Source organism: Grammomys surdaster, unplaced genomic scaffold (genome assembly GCF_004785775.1).
Source record: "Grammomys surdaster isolate TR1022 unplaced genomic scaffold, NIH_TR_1.0 174, whole genome shotgun sequence".
In the NCBI taxonomy this organism is placed as follows: domain Eukaryota; kingdom Metazoa; phylum Chordata; class Mammalia; order Rodentia; family Muridae; genus Grammomys; species Grammomys surdaster.
Window position 1 is genome coordinate 15144966 of NW_021604622.1, and position 17774 is coordinate 15162739.

At 36.3% G+C, this 17774-nt stretch overlaps 1 non-coding gene and 1 pseudogene across 1 annotated transcript; both read left to right on the plus strand.

The window, feature by feature from the left end:
- The first annotated feature begins 9936 nt into the window (after positions 1-9936).
- On the plus strand, positions 9937-10064 carry LOC114621448. The gene has a single exon (XR_003711430.1). It is a non-coding gene; the product is annotated as a small nucleolar RNA SNORA17 (small nucleolar RNA).
- Positions 10065-12231: 2167 nt separating this feature from the next.
- LOC114621376 lies at positions 12232-14640 on the plus strand (annotated as a pseudogene).
- The last annotated feature ends 3134 nt before the right edge of the window (positions 14641-17774 follow it).

Consider the following 17774-nt stretch of genomic DNA (forward strand, 5'->3'; position numbering starts at 1 on the left):
GAGGCTCAACAATCACTTGACTGAGAGAGATGTAGATACCTACACCCAACCATTGGTCTGAAGTTGGAGACCCAGTGGTTGAATTAGGGAAAGGCTGGAAGAACCTGAGAAGGATAGAGGAGTTAATTGTGTACTTGCTAGGTCCCAAACGAAAAGATATACTTAACTGTAGAGTTGAACAATCACAAATAAACGATGAAAGTATAATATTAAATTCAATTTCATTGGGTAAAGTACATGTATAAATGTTGGGGGAGAAACAATCTTGTGTAATAAAATATGAGGCATATTTTTTAAATAGCAATTCCAATTAGTCCATTGAAATATATGTGAAAGTTTGATCGACATTATGATATAATATTCTATTAATGTATATTTTTTAATGATATGTGCTACCTAAAACCAAATGAAAATTTAGACATAAACAAAAGTTATATTGAATATATTTCAGTGAGAATCAGGAATATTTGGAAAAAATAGTAAGGGTTTTAAGGCCTATAATTCATCTTCCAAAGGATTTTATTTATATGAGGATTTTACTTATCCTCATAGTTATAGATTCTTAAATATGTCTTTGTAATAACTAATATAGTTTATAAGTAAGCACTTGTAACTTGCTTAGAAAATGAGAAAATAAGCATTATTTCTAGTTTAAAATTTTCTAAACAAGAAGTGAAAATAATTATAGAAAATCATACTTGTCTTTGACTAATTTTTATAAGATTTTGAAAATCAAAAGATAGAATTGAATATCCCATGGGATAATATAGAAAAATAAATGATTACTACATACAGTATTTTCATAGATTTGTAAAAATAATGGAAAGCTTTTATGTGTTTAAAGTTTTACTTCATGGTGTTATCAAATTATTCAGAGAGGAGGGACACGGAAGGAGGCAACATTTGTGGTGTCAATAAAGGAAACAATTAAAAATTAGGAAAATAAAGAAGTTCTATTCTTCAGTAGAAATATTATAACAACATTGGTAAATAGTAATGTTATTGAAACATAGGTATCAGTCCTAAATAAAGGCAGTATCACAAGTTATGTATGAGAAGAAAATATTTAAGAACACTGTTTTATTTAATTTGTTTGTTTGCTTTTTAATTTTATTTATTTTTTTACACTCCATATTTTCTTCCTGTCCTGGTTGATACACCCTCTGACTGTTCCCCATCCCATACCTCCTCCCTTCCCCCTGTATCCACGATGATGTCCCAACCCCCAACCCCACTCCAAAAGACCTTTAAAATCCCTGGGCCTCCAGTCTCTTGAGGGTTGGGTACATCTTCTCTGAATGAACCCAGACACGATAGTCCTCTGCTATATGTGTGTTGGTGGCCTCATATCACCTGGTGTATGCTGCCTGTTTGGTGATCCAGTTTCTGAGAGCTATTGAGGGTCCAGATTAATTGAGACTGCTGATCCTCCTACAGGGACAACCTCCAACTCAGCCTTTTCCAGCTTTTCCCTAATTCAACCACAGAGGTCAGAAGCTTCTAACCATTGCTTGGGTGCAAATATCTGCATCTGATTCTGTCAGCTGCTTGGTGGGTATTCTGGAGTGCAATCATGATAGATCCCTTTTTGTGAGCACTCCATAGCTTCATAATTGTGTCAGGTCTTGGGACCACCCCTTAAGCTTGATCCTAATTTGGGCCTGTCGCTGGACCTCCTTTTCCTCAGGCTCCTCTCCATTTCCATTCCTCCAGTTCTTTCAGACAGGAACAATTATGGGTCATAGTTTTGACTGTGAGATAGCAAGCCCCTCGATCATTTGATGCCCTGTCTTTCTGCTGGAGGTGGGCTCTACAATTTTCCTCTTCCCACTATATGGGATTTCACCTGAGTCCCTCCCTTTGAATCCTAAGAGTATCTCACTTCCCAGGTCTATAGTACATTCTGGAGGGTCCCATCAACCACCAACCTCCCGAGGTTACCCTTTTCCATTCTTTCTGCTAGCACTCAGGGCTTCAGTCCTTTTCCCCAACCTAATAAATAACACTGTTTTCAAATTTATTTATTTAAATACCCTTTATACAATAAAGTTTGTATATGTTTTCCCCTTCCCACTTACTCCTAGAACATAACAATCATATTTTCTCTCTCAATCTCTTCCTCCCTCCTCCCTCCCTCCCTCCTTCCCTCTCTCCTTCTCTCCCTCCCTCCCTTTCTCCTTCTTCTCTCTCTCTCTGTCTCTCTCTCTTTCTCCTCTCTCTCTCCCTCCCTCCCTCCCTCCTTCCCTCCCTCTTTCTCTCTCTCTTTCTCTACCTCACTCTCGCTCTCGTTCTCTCTTAATCTCTCTCTCCCTCCCTCTCTCTCTCTCTCTCTCTCTCTCTCTCTCTCTCAACAAAATGAGTATCAAAAAATAATGAGGCAAAAATTAAACCAAGGAGACCACAGAAAGAAAATGGAGGCTCTTTAAGCTTCTTGCAATAGCTTTAAAAAACCACAAAGACCCACAACTAGACCGTGTTCAGAGAGGGATTGCCTCTGGAGCACTCAGTAGTACTAAATGTGTCAACTTTATTATACACATTACACACATACATTGTCAAGACTAAGGAATCTTAGGAAGAACAGAATGTGGAGAGATTATAAGAGCAGAGGTGATGGATGACTCCAAGGAAACATTGTCTGCCAGATACAAAAGGACTGATGTCCATATGAACCCAAGATGGCTGACAAGACTCACAAGATCTAACCAAGTTCAAAGTAGACAAAATCTAAGCACAGAGAAGGGGTAGTGGACACAAACTTCCATCCCTTACTAAGAATATTCTTGCAATTGATACCTGTTGTCAAAGAGAAAATTATGAATATAAAAATAGTAAAGAGTTTACGAAAGTAAAAGCAACTGAGAAATTTTACACTGTATAAATATAAAGAGAAATAGTCCATATTTTCTTTCTTCTCAAGAACATTGCAAATATAGAAGTCTATTTCAATTTAAAGTGTTTTTGTTCGTTAACATAAGTAGGGCAAACCTTGATCTGCCTGATGAATGTTTAAATTTTACTGTCTTTAATGTAAAGGAACATCAACAACACACTGTGAAGAAACCTCTGAGGAATGTTAAACTTGCAGGCAGTTTGACAGGAGGGACTTTCCAACCATAACAAGGACATAATTTCTAATTTTAGAATCTTGGCAAATGAGAACAAACTGAAATCATTAGTGGTTAGGCCATGGTATAGTGCTGTTTGTTCCAGTTAAGACATCGAATAGGTAGGTAACAGTTTGTTGCAGTGTACCTGTAGCAAACATTGAGAGCAGCGTGTTGCAGGAAATATAAGAAAGGTAGATGTAGATTTGTACCTGATTTTCAACAACTGAAGTAATCTGGGGAAAGAAAATAATTAAGAAGGAAATTCTAAAACAGTAGCTTCAAAACACTGGATAATTAAAACAATTCTCATGATTTTTGCATCTTGCTTCTACAAAGCATTCAAGTGAGATCTCCCAATACTTCTGATACTTGTCATCTTTTTATTACTTTCTTAGATGTGAATGAGCCACGTTTTTTTCTACTTTACCAAAGATAGATCATGGATCTTTGAGCTCTTCTTTTTTTCTCCCTAATTTTTTGCATGTACCTGGTAGTCTGAGAAATCCTCTGGGGTTCAAGTTGTCCTCGTCATTTCTGGAAGGCATGACTAATTTAAATAGCTATAGTTTCTAGAGCATGCAAAGCACACACCATACTCTGGTGGGTGATTACTTCTAACAAACAGATTTAGCAGAAAACCACCCCCTCACTGTAATTACCAGGTCTACAAGTATTTCCTCAAGTAGTAGATACTCTTGAAAACATGTAACAAAGGAAATGGAAAACTAATCTTGCTTAAAATAAATAGCAAACCTTTAACTGCTCTGCCTCACTGCATCAGTTCTGCAGTAGATTTCCTTCACTCTCGCTCACTCTTTGGTCGTCAGCACTAATTGCATTCTCTTTATTTCTTGTGCAAACAAGCTACAGCTTCAAACGAGCTGATTTATAGTAGAGAACCGAACAAGTTCTTCAGTATCAAAGATTTTTAAAATATGAGATTTTTGAAATAAGGCAATTTTTTGCATAACTTAATGTGAAATGGAGTCTGACATGGAGTACTTACAATGAAGCATTTGAACCTAAAATAATGCAGTTTCTAAACAAGGTCTTATTACATTGTTCCAATGAATTCATGTTGAGTCTATGGAAAATTCACTGAGACAAAATGAATACAAAACAAAAAAGCAAACAAGCAAAAAACAGTATTAAATAAAGATATGTTGCAATGGATACGGGAAATAATGTTGTTCTAAAGGAGAGATGTAAATGGAAAGAGAAGAAAACTAGCAGAATAGAAAGATAATTCAAATTAGATAAAGTAATTTTTTCAAGTTAATTTTCTCCAGAGGTTGATTTTGTAGAAAGTTTTCAAAAAGAACGTTGAATATTGATTGATCTGATAATTAGTGCTTAGAAATAAGTCAGTAGCTTCAGAAATGTATATTATCGCTGATTTACATGAAGACTGGAGTGAGATAGCTTTGCTCTCGAATTTCAATAAAAATGTTATATGAAAGAAAACATAGTACGGTTGTTTTAGTATAAATCTTAAAGTATTGAAGAGCATATGATTTGATTTGAAGTAATTAGACTCATCCACGTATTCATAAAGCAAGCTATTCTCTCAGGTTAATGTGAAATGCCATTAGTCTATTGTGTAAGAATGCTAGAAAAAAGAACTGAACATACTTAAACTCAATACCAGCTGAGTATCCAGCTTCTGCTAGTCCCCTGCTTGTTGGAGTTGAAATATAACTACTTATATTTACATCTACTTCTTTATGCTTTAATGCTTTATTCAGGATCCAGAATAAAATAACCAGTCAACCTCTTTAAAATTTCTCCCCAAAATCTTTCTCCTCAACCATGTGTGTTTGTGTGTGTGTGTGTTTGTGTGTGTGTTTGTTTGTGTGTGTGTCTGTCTCTCTCCTCTCTTTTTCCTCTTCTCCTGTCTCTCTTTTTCCTCTTCTGTCTCCTCACTCTCCCTCTCTTTGTCTCTGTGTCATTCTCTTCTCCCTCTCCTATTCCTGTCTTTCTCTTTTCTCTCTCCTTTCCTCTGATCTTCTCCTCTCTCTCTCACTCTCTCTCTCCCTTTTCCCCTCCTCCTCTCCCTCCCCATTTTTCCCTCCCTCCCTCTCCCTCTTTCTTGCCCTGTCATTCTTCTCTTCTCTTCTTTCTCTCTCACTCTTCTTTCTCTCCTACTCTCTCACCTCCCTTACCCACCACTCTCTTTCTCCTCAATATTTGACTAACTTCTATCAGATTAATTTTTGCAGACAGTACTTCTACAGGCTAGTATACATACACTCACACAAATAAATTCAGCTGAATGATCAAGAGTATTTTTCAATGAAACTCAGTTTTTTATTTATAAAATAAGATTATTATTAACCTTACCAATGCTTTTTGATAATTAAGAATGGCATATAGTTATTTTTTATGATAAATGGACTGTTAGAAAACTCAACACTGTAAACACATTCAATCTGATTAAACTATTCTCCATGTATTTCAGAGAGATGATTACTTATTTCAAACTACATTCCTATATGTATGTTTATAATTTTTTGATAAATACACTATAGTAAAACTATATATTGGTCTTGCTTGCACAAATTGGAAAATAATGGAATATTATAAAAGGCTATTTAAAGAATATAAAAAAAAGCTCTTGTTTTCCAAATCAGTTACAAATTCAATAACTAAAGAATCAAACTATGCAACTTCAGAAATATTATAACATAATTTGATTCTGTAATTTCATGGGTAACTATTTTATAAAACAAACATATATATAGATATAGATACAGATATAGATATAGATATATAGATATAGTTAGAGATATAGATAGAGATAGAGATAGTATATAGATATAGTTATAGATATAGGTATCATATGACATATAATTAGTATTCTTAGGGAGCTACATGTTTAGAAATGGAAGAATAGCTATTCAAACATATCCATAATTATTCCATCACAAATTTAAAAATAAATCTTCATCAAAGTACATGGTATAAAATGTTTTCCAACCACCAATTCTTAATCTAACTTAACAAATTCTATTTAACACCTCTTAAATTTTAGTTGGTTATTATTTTAAGAACATAATGAAGAAATTTTCTAATACTTGTCTTTGATTCCTCAAGTCAATATATTAATTACTCTGTCAAAGACTGACAGGGGAATACTTTTTTTTTTTTAATTTCATTCTCATCAATTCTTTTCCATAGGTCTGACTGTGTTTAATAATGTATGAATATATGAATAGGATCACTCATTAAAATCAATTCCAATTTATTCTCACTTTATATTTTCTTTATATTTTCCTATTAAAAGTTCTGGGTTCGATTATTTTTATCTCTTTGCCATTGACAGCATTTGGATTTAGTTTGTTCTTGCTTTCCCAAGTTTATGACTTGCACATCAAATAATTTATTTGTATTCTTTTTGAAGACTTAATTTAGTTTTTTATAGCAACAACATATACACATATGTGTGTATACATATACATATGTATATGCATAATTTACAAATTTGCTTTATCCTTTGATGGTCCCTTTGTTCATATGACGACACTTTTTTCAGATTCTGGCCTAACTTTCCTTTGTGGTTCAAAGCTGATTCTTTCCTGTTCTTGGACTCATGTGTAGGCTGGCCATAGCCATGTTCAGGTGATATGTATCATGCTGATCTTCCAACTCCTTTGTTTTTGTCTCCTGTGAAACCTTGAGATGTCTCTATTCTCTCCCAATTTGTTTGCATAAAACCTAATATAGCCTATCTCTTTTTGAGCATAATATGTTTTAAGAGAATAATCATGTCAAATTTAGCATCATAATTGTTATTAGAATGATATGGGGTTCTGTTGCCTGCTTGTTTTAGTACCAGTAATACAATTTATATGTCAATTTTTGTTGAGCCCCTGTGATATTGTTAATGATACTTTAAATCCTTATTATCATATTATGAAGAAATAATAATATTTTATACTTTAAGAGTTCTCACTGAATATCACTATCTAGTATAATAATTACTTCACTATCCTGTGATTAGTGGTAAATGGCTCAAATATTGTTCTCCAGAACTCTGCCGCTTCAGTTCAAAACCTTTAGTACATCTTACTCCAGTCAGTCACTTACAATGATGGGGGACATTAGTAGGTTTACATGATTCAATGTCTTATTAATATCCAAGATTACTTTTAACTTTTAGAAATAAGGTTGTATAGTATATTAAAGTGGCAGAAGTTCATTTTGGCCATTGGCATGGGATTTTATTGCAAGAAAGAGGAGAGGAATGTGAGTTTCGTATTATGTGATTATTTTATTCTAAACTATAAAGTATGCTAATCTAAACCAAATAAATGTCACCCTTAGCTTTGAAAAATAGGTCAATTTTCAGCCAATATTAAATTATGGTGGAATATAAAAGAAGTAGTATATAGGGTACCTTCTCTATTATTATATTGGTCATGGCCTCTTCTTTTATAAAACCATATAATTTTATACATCCACCAAGACCAGAAGCTCATTCTGGAACACAGTGTGTTCATAAGAAAAGCAGAATATAAAGCATGTAGGAAAGGAGATGGAAGAGGCTTCTCTAAGATCAGAAAAATACATAAATTTATAGGTGTTAAAGGCTTATCAGTCACACACGTGCACAAATATTCTTCTAAGATCACAGCTGTTTGAGTGTACTTCAACCCTTTGAGACCGTAACGGAAAAGATCTTATTCAAGTTACTTATTTCCCATTGGGAATAAAATGCACAACACTTTTGAAGCAAATCTTTATGAATGGCTATCTGTACTTGAGTAGCTTTTGGAAATTTTCCATTATTATATTAAACTCAATATCCTGTATATCAACACATGATATTCCAGGTGTGTTGATTGAGAGATGTTAAGACTGGTTAGTCTAGCAATTTTCACTTCAGTGTGCAAACATAAATTTACATCAGCATCCACATCATATATAAGTAGAATTTTATTGGAATTGTAAAAATAATCTATATAATATATAAACATGAATAATGTACAAGAGAAATACATATAATAATGGTATAATATATGAAAAGATAATGTATATAAGACACAATTTGAATCCTGCAATATTTTTAAAACTAAATAATATTTTTTAGATTCCTTCTATTACGTGTCATAAGATACTGAAGTATTTCAAATAACATGATTTCTAGTTCTACTAAACTGCACATTGATTAGTTCAGTTATAATGAGATTGACTATTTGAAAATACTCAGTAAGAAAAAAGAAGAAACAGAATCTTTCTGGATTGAGTTTTTCTTTTTTGTCACAGTGTGGGCATTTTTATAGATAATGTGTCTGACAATATGTGTAATTTCTTTTGATCAAGCATTTCGCGTTGTTATCAGTGGATTAAAAGTAAAAATCACATTATTCTGCTATGAATTTTGCCTATTGGTGCCATCAAACAATACAACATACCCTGACGAATTTATCAACATGGTAAAGGTTAAACACTTAGTGACATCTCAAAACAGAATCTGATAATGGGCATAAATAGAGGTAAATTCTATAAGGTATTGTAGTTAATAAGGGAACGCAAACATGTTGTCTCATCAGACACTGTTCTGCAGAGTGTCAAACAATCAGAGCTAAAACAAAAAAACAAACCCAATAAACCACTTTAATGGAAAAAATCCATACTTTTCAATCCTTTCAATACTTTGCAGACTGGAACACTTCATAAAAATAAGCCACGGTATATGTAGTTCAGCAGAATAATGTTGCATAGATTGTATGTTGACTGATTATTGGAGATAAACAAAAAAAACTAACACTTTAATTAAACAATAGACTACGTGTTATTATTGTCAGGGCACAGGAACCTAGATTCAGTTCCCCTATCACAGAGAAATACAGGGAGGATGGATGAGGAAGAGGAGCAGAAAAAGAGGGAGGGAGGAAGGTGAAGGGTGAGATGAGCAGCAAGTTAATTACCGAGGAATAACATTTAGAATTAGGAGATAGTTTAGTAATTTAAAGAATAAATAACATTAATATTGAATAGCAATGATAGTATGAAGGAAAAAAGGAAAAGTTGGTGCTAATGTACTGGGCACATACTATATATTTAGTGGCACCTTAAGAGCTACTGACAGATGAGTAGATTGAGAGGTATACTTTAAGGATTAATGTGCCTCTCACTCACATACACAACCCTAAGAGCATACACTATGAAGAGAGTTGGGAATTCTTTCCTTGTAGTTCACTGAAATGCCAATGGCTCATGCAAGAACAGTCTACTAGCTGATAGATAGAGAGGATTATATTGATTTACAACTCCACTAATAGATGCAGGTTAGATTCATTTCTTTCTGGCAGTAGCCAACAAAATAGAAATAAGATGAAGCAAAGATTTTAATTTTATATTTTCCCAGTGTTGTGTAAACGCTAGCAGCTAGACATGAATAAAATTCTTGACATTTACTCTGACTTACCGTCATTCGTATTTATATATTTACTTTTTTCTTCCCAGTATGCATTTGTGTGAATATTTTGCTACACTTTCTCAAGACAAGGGTTGTTATCCATTTTATATCTTTATATATACAGATTCCTTCAAATATATCATAGTTTCTGTAATGGTGTTTTACAAAGAGCTATCTTTAAATGATCCACACTTAAAAAAAAATGAATGTAACATTTGTCTCTATTATCTCAAACTCGTCTATTCTAATTTTGTAAATTTATTCTCTGAATAGCTTCCAAACATATATTTCAGTATTAGTATATAACTGTCTTTATTTTAGTCTGTTGCAACTCAGAGGGAAGAATGTTATTGTTTTTAATCTCAATGTTATTCAGCTTTTTTTCTATTATAATAAATACTTGAAACTGGCCACAGAAATGTCCCAGGAGTAGCTGCTGTGTACCATGTGCATTACTAGGTGACAGAGAATAGGCTATGTCTGTGCAAAATATTCTGACACGTGAACATTTAAATAATTAGTAGTCTAATGTTCTTAAAAAACAGAAAACAAAACAAAACAAACAAACAAACAAAACACAAGCCCGAGAGGACCACCAGTCCAGTGACTCATGGGCCTGAGAGGACAGACATGCTAGAGATGACAACTGCCTGGTGCCATACTGAACAGGTAGGAGGCATAGCATTCCTGAAATCACTACCAAGACTAAGCACAAAAAATCAGAAACTCAGGGCGCAAGTAAGTGGCGCCTCTACAAGTAGCAAGTAAGTGGTAGAGAAATTGAAGGGAATGAAAAGCAGCAGCATGTGGGCACAATGAAAAGAGGCAGAAATGGAGACCTGAGGATAGTGAGGAGCATCCTGATATGAGCAGCCTGTGATGCCATCCGCATCTGTTAGTTTGAGGTTACCAAGTTATAGGGCAGCTTCAAGCGAAAGGGGAAATGAGTAGGCTTGGGGTACATGAGGTGAAATTCACAAAAATCCAATAGATTTTTTTAAATATCTAAACACCTGAGATAAAATAAATTATTCAGAAGAAATGTTTAAGTTGCTTCAGAGTTTTAGAGAGGTTAGTCCATGTCCATGGACCCTCCTTGTAAATCTTTATTATAAATATTTCAGTAAAGTAACTCGGCAGCTGTATATCTTTAATTTATGCTAGTCCCGAATAACTGTCCAGAGAAGCTGAGGTTATTGAAAACTTTACCTCACTACCTGAGCAGAAATTAAATGATCTATCTTTACTTTCTGTCTATTACTCAGCCCAATCCCGTGATAGATGTATGTTATTATTGATCTCACACTATAGGCTTCAAGTGTGTTTCCATGATCTCTCTCTGTCTTTCTCGGTCTTGCTCTGTCTCACTCTCTCTGTCTCTCTGTCTCTCTGTCTCTCTGCCTCTGTCTCTCTCTCTGTCTCTCTCTCTGTATCTCTCTCTCTGTCTCTGTCTCTGTCTCTCTGTCTCTTTCTCTGTCTCTCTCTCTGTCTCTCTCTATGTCTCTCTCTCTGTCTCTGTCTCTGTCTCTCTCTCTCTCTCTCTCTCTCTCTCTCTCTCATTCTCTCGACCCCTTTTTTACTTCTTTACAGCTCCAAATCATCCATCCTCTTCCTGATCTGAATCCTCTTCTCTCTCCTCCCTTCTTTCTCTGGTTTGCAGAGGTCCTGCCCTAATTTCTATTCTGTCAAGCCGTTGGGTGATCAGCATTTATTGAGACGGCAGAGAATAAATGGTAAGAACTATTTACACAAACTTGAGACAGAAGATTCTTGGTATAAGCATTGCAATACTATGTCACCATTAAAACAATATATGAAGGCAGAGAAATCAGCATTTAAATAACACAAGGGTAAACTACACATTGTCCACAAATATCATGCCTACACTTCCTGTCTGTAGTACAAGAGTGGATGGCAAATGATCCCCATTCTCTTTATGACTGGATGCAAATAAGAAGAAGAGGAGGAATGAAGAAGTGTCCCATGATATGTACAATCACAAAGTGCTTCATCTGGGAAGGCTCCTCAATATCTAAACATGCTCAGCGTCAGGCCTGAGCACTTAAAACATAAGGAATCATAGCAGTCTCTGATGGAAAAATAATTACATTGAGGCAGCTTAAACTTTTTCTCCTATTAATGTGTCACTATAATATGAATTTTGGAGTATAGTATGTACATTGTAGCATTATACCTAATGACTTTACATTGAATATGTAGCCTTAATTACATTCCTGTACATTGGAGTATAGGAAGTTTGCTGAAATGACAAGATCTGGCCCTTGAGAGAAGACTCCCATATTTTCCATTAGCATTCTGCTTTATCTATGGCCCCAAATTTTTGTCTTTTATAATAATGACAAAGGCAATGGATATAGAAAGGACAATTGATTTTAAATATAGCTGGTAAAAAGAATAAAATGATTACTGACACTTTATTAGTAGAGTCTATGATCTGCATCTGAAACATATGTGTGAAGAAATCTGAATCCAGCATTGTCTTTGCTTTCTTTCGCGATGCACAACCACCAGATTGACTGGTGTGACAAGGCTGACTTCATTCTGTCAGAACTAAGTCATGTGACTGATTAAAAATAGATTTATCGAGTCACCCCCGCACAACCTAGGTTTGCCGTGCGAGTCGGACGTGGTCCGGGCCCACCACCCTGCTCTCTACTACCACTCGGCTTTCCCGTCAAGATGCCTGAGGAAGTGCACCATGGAGAGGAAGAGGTGGATACCTTTGCCTTTCAGGCAGAAATTGCCCAGCTGATGTCTCTCATCATCAACACTTTCTATTCAAACAAGGAGATTTTTCTCCGGGAGTTGATCTCTAATGCTTCTGATGCCCTGGACAAGATTCGGTATGAGAGCCTCACAGACCCTTCCAAGCTGGACAGCGGGAAAGAGCTGAAAATTGACATCATCCCCAACCCTCAGGAGCGCACGTTGACCTTGATGGACACTGGCATTGGCATGACCAAGGCTGACCTCATTAATAACTTGGGAACCATTGCTAAGTCTGGCACAAAGGCCTTCATGGAGGCTCTCCAGGCTGGTGCAGACATCTCCATGATTGGCCAGTTTGGTGTCGGCTTCTACTCGGCCTACCTTGTGGCAGAGAAAGTGGTTGTGATCACAAAGCACAACAACGATGAGCAGTACGCCTGGGAGTCTGCTGCTGGCAGATCCTTCACCGTCCGTGCTGACCATGGTGAGCCCATTGGCCGGGGTACCAAAGTCATTCTTCACCTCAAAGAAGACCAGACAGAGTATTTGGAGGAGAGGAGGGTCAAGGAAGTGGTGAAGAAGCACTCCCAGTTCACAGGCTACCCCATCACCCTCTACTTGGAGAAGGAGCGAGAGAAGGAGATCAGTGATGATGAGGCAGAGGAAGAGAAAGGTGAGAAAGAGGAGGAAGAGAAGGATGATGAGGAAAAGCCTAAGATTGAAGATGTGGGATCTGATGAGGAGGATGACAGCAGCAAAGATAAGAAAAAGAAAACAAAGAAGATCAAGGAGAAGTACATTGACCAGGAAGAGCTGAACAAGACGAAGCCTATCTGGACCAGAAACCCAGATGACATTACTCAGGAGGAATATGGTGAATTCTACAAGAGCCTCACCAATGATTGGGAAGACCACTTGGCAGTCAAGCATTTCTCTGTAGAAGGTCAATTGGAATTCAGGGCATTGCTCTTCATTCCCCGGCGAGCTCCCTTTGACCTTTTTGAGAACAAGAAGAAGAAGAACAACATCAAATTGTACATCCGTGGTGTGTTCATCATGGGCAGCTGTGATGAGCTGATCCCCGAGTACCTCAACTTTATCCGTGGTGTGGTTGACTCTGAGGACCTGCCTCTGAACATCTCCCGAGAAATGCTCCAGCAGAGCAAGATCCTGAAAGTCATCCGCAAAAACATTGTGAAGAAGTGCCTTGAGCTCTTCTCAGAGTTGGCTGAAGACAAAGAGAACTACAAGAAGTTTTATGAGGCGTTCTCCAAGAATTTAAAGCTTGGAATCCATGAAGATTCCACGAACCGTCGCCGCCTCTCTGAGCTCCTTCGCTATCACACCTCTCAGTCTGGAGATGAGATGACTTCCCTGTCAGAGTATGTGTCTCGCATGAAGGAGACACAGAAGTCCATCTACTATATCACTGGTGAGAGCAAAGAGCAAGTGGCTAACTCTGCCTTTGTGGAGCGTGTGCGGAAGCGGGGCTTTGAGGTGGTGTATATGACTGAGCCTATCGATGAGTACTGCGTGCAGCAGCTCAAGGAATTTGATGGAAAGAGCCTGGTCTCAGTGACTAAGGAGGGCCTGGAGCTACCAGAGGATGAGGAAGAGAAGAAGAAGATGGAGGAGAGCAAGGCAAAGTTTGAGAATCTCTGCAAGCTCATGAAGGAGATCTTGGACAAGAAGGTTGAAAAAGTGACAATCTCCAATAGGCTTTTGTCTTCCCCCTGCTGCATTGTGACAAGCACCTATGGCTGGACAGCCAACATGGAACGGATCATGAAGGCTCAGGCACTTCGAGACAACTCTACAATGGGCTACGTGATGGCCAAGAAACACCTAGAGATCAACCCTGACCATCCCATTGTGGAGACCCTGCGGCAGAAGGCCGAGGCGGACAAAAACGACAAAGCTGTCAAGGATCTGGTCGTGCTGCTGTTTGAAACTGCCCTGCTCTCCTCTGGTTTCTCACTTGAGGATCCCCAAACCCACTCGAACCGCATCTACCGCATGATTAAACTGGGCCTGGGCATTGATGAAGATGAGGTCACTGCGGAAGAGCCCAGTGCTGCTGTTCCTGATGAGATCCCCCCACTGGAAGGTGATGAGGATGTCTTTCGCATGGAAGAAGTGGATTAAAGGCTCCCAGCAACCCCTGCCCTCTGTATAGTATCCCTGCGGCTCCCCCAGCAGCCTTGACTGGCCCTGACCCACTGGCTCATGTCTACAAGAATCTCCTATCCTGTTCTTGAGCCTTAAGGCAGGAAGACCCCCTCCCACAGAATAGCAGGGTTGGGTGTTGTGTATTGTGGTTTTTTGTTTGTTTTATTTTGTTCTGAACTTAAAAGTATGCAAATAAAGAAGATGCAGTTTAAAAAAAATAGATTTATCATTTTTTAACACCCTATTGCCTCCTATAACGATAATATTTTATCTCATGCAAACATGCTCAGGATTTGAATTATTTACTTTAATTGTATTTCTATTTTCGGAATTTGGCTTGGTGTGGGGGGGTGTCTTATACATGAACTGGTAACATGCATGAGATTTCAAGAGGTCATAAAAACATAACAACTAATGTTGGAAAAGGTTAATTTTTGTGTCAATTGTATAAAGGTGCGAGGATTTTAGAAGAATAGTTTATATGTATCTTTAGTATATTATGATCAAGCTACTAAGAAAGTATGGGTATAAATTTTAGTTAGATCACATGCTAGATATAGTAAGTAGAGTTTGCCCACACCCTCATATGATTTTGACAGAGTATAGTGTGATCAAGTAGAATTAACTTTAAAATATCTCTCATGGTTAACTTTTATTTTCACATTGAATGTTTTATAACAGACAATTTTTATAACTCCACTACAGGCTGCTGATAGTACACAGGACAGGCATAGAGCTACTGTCATTCTTGGATGTATGTCTCTAATTGCAAGTGATGTTTCCTCAAATGAGCTTCTTTCATAAGTATTCTCTACTTACTCGTTTCTAGAAGCATCATGCTGTACGATAGATCAAGTTAAAGGTTAGTCATTATTTTGATCCATGGGCTTCATTTTACTGGTTAGAAAGCCATAGCTGCTATAGATGTTTTTAATCAAATGCATAACTTAGGCAAATGCGTAAAAATGTTTATCTATGTATTAATACTCTTTTGATGATGCTTCTCTTACAAGCTAACAAGAATTGAGAAAATAGAGTGATTCTAGCCAAGATATATAGATGAAAGTTTGCAAAGCCATAATCTATTACTAAAATGAACACTGAAGTTTCTAACATGTAAAATTATACTGGTTTTATGTTATACTAAAAATGTTTAAAAACAAAGGGATCTGAAGATTTTTAATTTTAAGAACTCTATTATAACCTATAGTCTCTGAAAATTGTAGATGCAGAATATTCAACTCTACTCAAGACAAAGGTTTGTTCCCAAATTGTAAAATTAATAACTAATGATGTTACACTTACCTGCATGGGGGTGGAAGAAATGAATATATACAAACATACACAGACATATACAGAGAGAGAGACACACACACAAACAGAGAGTTTTCCAGTGCTTACTATTGGATATATTACACAATACATCTAATGAAATTGCCTTTCTAATCAGTGTTTTGGGAAAAGACTAATATTTACATCACATTTAAAGTTCTTCAATCATTAAATCCTCTTCTACAAGAAATTCATGCTACTACATAAAATGAGATAGTCAAATACTATCTTATTACATTATATTTAAAATATAAATTAATTTGTAGAAACCATTTTTCCTTTGTGATTGAGGATTTATTTTATTTTGTTTGCTCAGTCCTATTTGGGTTTGTTTTAATTTTATTTTATATTATTTTAGGTTTGTAGATGACTCTTTGTCTTATAATGAGAGAGAAAGAAAAGATGTGATTATGAGTGGAATGAGGCCAGATGAGGAGGATCTAGGAGAATTTTGGGAAAGGAAAAGCATAGATAGCATTAAAATGTGGTTTAATACAAAATAGAAAAGATACATATATCATAAATAGACATATTTAGAATTTTTAAATGTTAAAGCAATGCACCTGAATGAAAAGGACAGTCCATAATTTAGTTTCATTTTGTTTCCTAACAACTGGTTATGACTGAGCTAAACAGATGGAAACCATATTCTAGTCTTCTAATTGAATGGTAAATGCTTCCTGTTTGGCTTCTTTTTAAGGATACATAAGAAATTCATTCTATAGAAATCTTCTCATTCAGCAGTGATTCTGGGTTTTAGACTCTACACTCTTTATCCCTTACTGGGAAGCCATATCAGTACTAGTGTGGTCACGTGGTACTTTTCTCCTTTCCATCATTCCTCTTTCCTCTCTGACCAAGATGATGGTGTTCCTTTTGAGTCTCCTTACAAATATTGATGGGTTATTTTTCACAAGACTATCAACATAGTGAAAAAAGAAATTAACGTTCAGTTTCAGACTGATCCTTTCTCTATTTTCAGCATCCTAGTGGGTTGCTTGGAATTAGAGATCACATACATTGCTACTCAACCGTATATTGGGTACCCCTTAAATCCTGTTTAAAATGTGTATTTATAATATTTCATCTGTGTAATATCCTAATTTTAATATTATTTTACTCCTGATTATATTGATATCTTCAACCTGATCAAACAGTAGTTCCTTTTTACTAGATTTAATATGCAAATTTGGGAAAGTAGAAACAGAGTCTCATATTGTAGCCAAGGTTCCAGTGGAACACATGGAAACCCTCCTTTTTGCGTCCTCTCAAATATAAGAATTACAAGTGTGAACTCAAGTGAAATATCACTTGAGTATATTACTTCAGATTGAGACAGGGGCATTCTGATTGCTAAAGCGAGTCTACAGAAACCATGTCAAGTTGACGATGAAGAGTAAGAATCTCTCTGGTCAGGAAGGAGTAAGTTCAGAATTTGGTTGATGATTGAATTTATCAAGTACTATTGATTATTTAACAAGCAGTAACTCTTGCTCTAGTAGGTTTTATCAAAAATATTTGTATGTACAGTGGGTTTTCTTGTATAATATCATATTTTAAACTATTTCTTATGTAAAATCTTCTCAACATAAAAATGAACATAATTGTTGCAGTTACAATTCAATGTATATTTTCCTATCATTCTTTGCACATAATTGTACTTAGGTAATGGGTACCTCATTGAAAACCTGCATTCAGAAGAGGAAGAATAGGAAGTACAAGGTGGACATTAGTATGGGAAAGAATTGAAGGCTCCTTGCTCTGGCAGTGCACTTTATTCCTGTTAGACCATCTGTTAGCATCTGGATTTGCTCTCTGGCAGGAAATATAGTTTTCATTGTCCTCAATGGCCTCTGGATCCTCCTTTCTGGAAGGCTTGTTTTGCTCCGTTATGTGCTTTGTCCACATTCAAGGCTGGCAATGAAACAGATGTCCTTTGTTAGGACTGAAAGCACTCAAATGATACTTTAATGGATGGAGGTTTATTGTTCTGAGGACTTTCAGGGTACGCT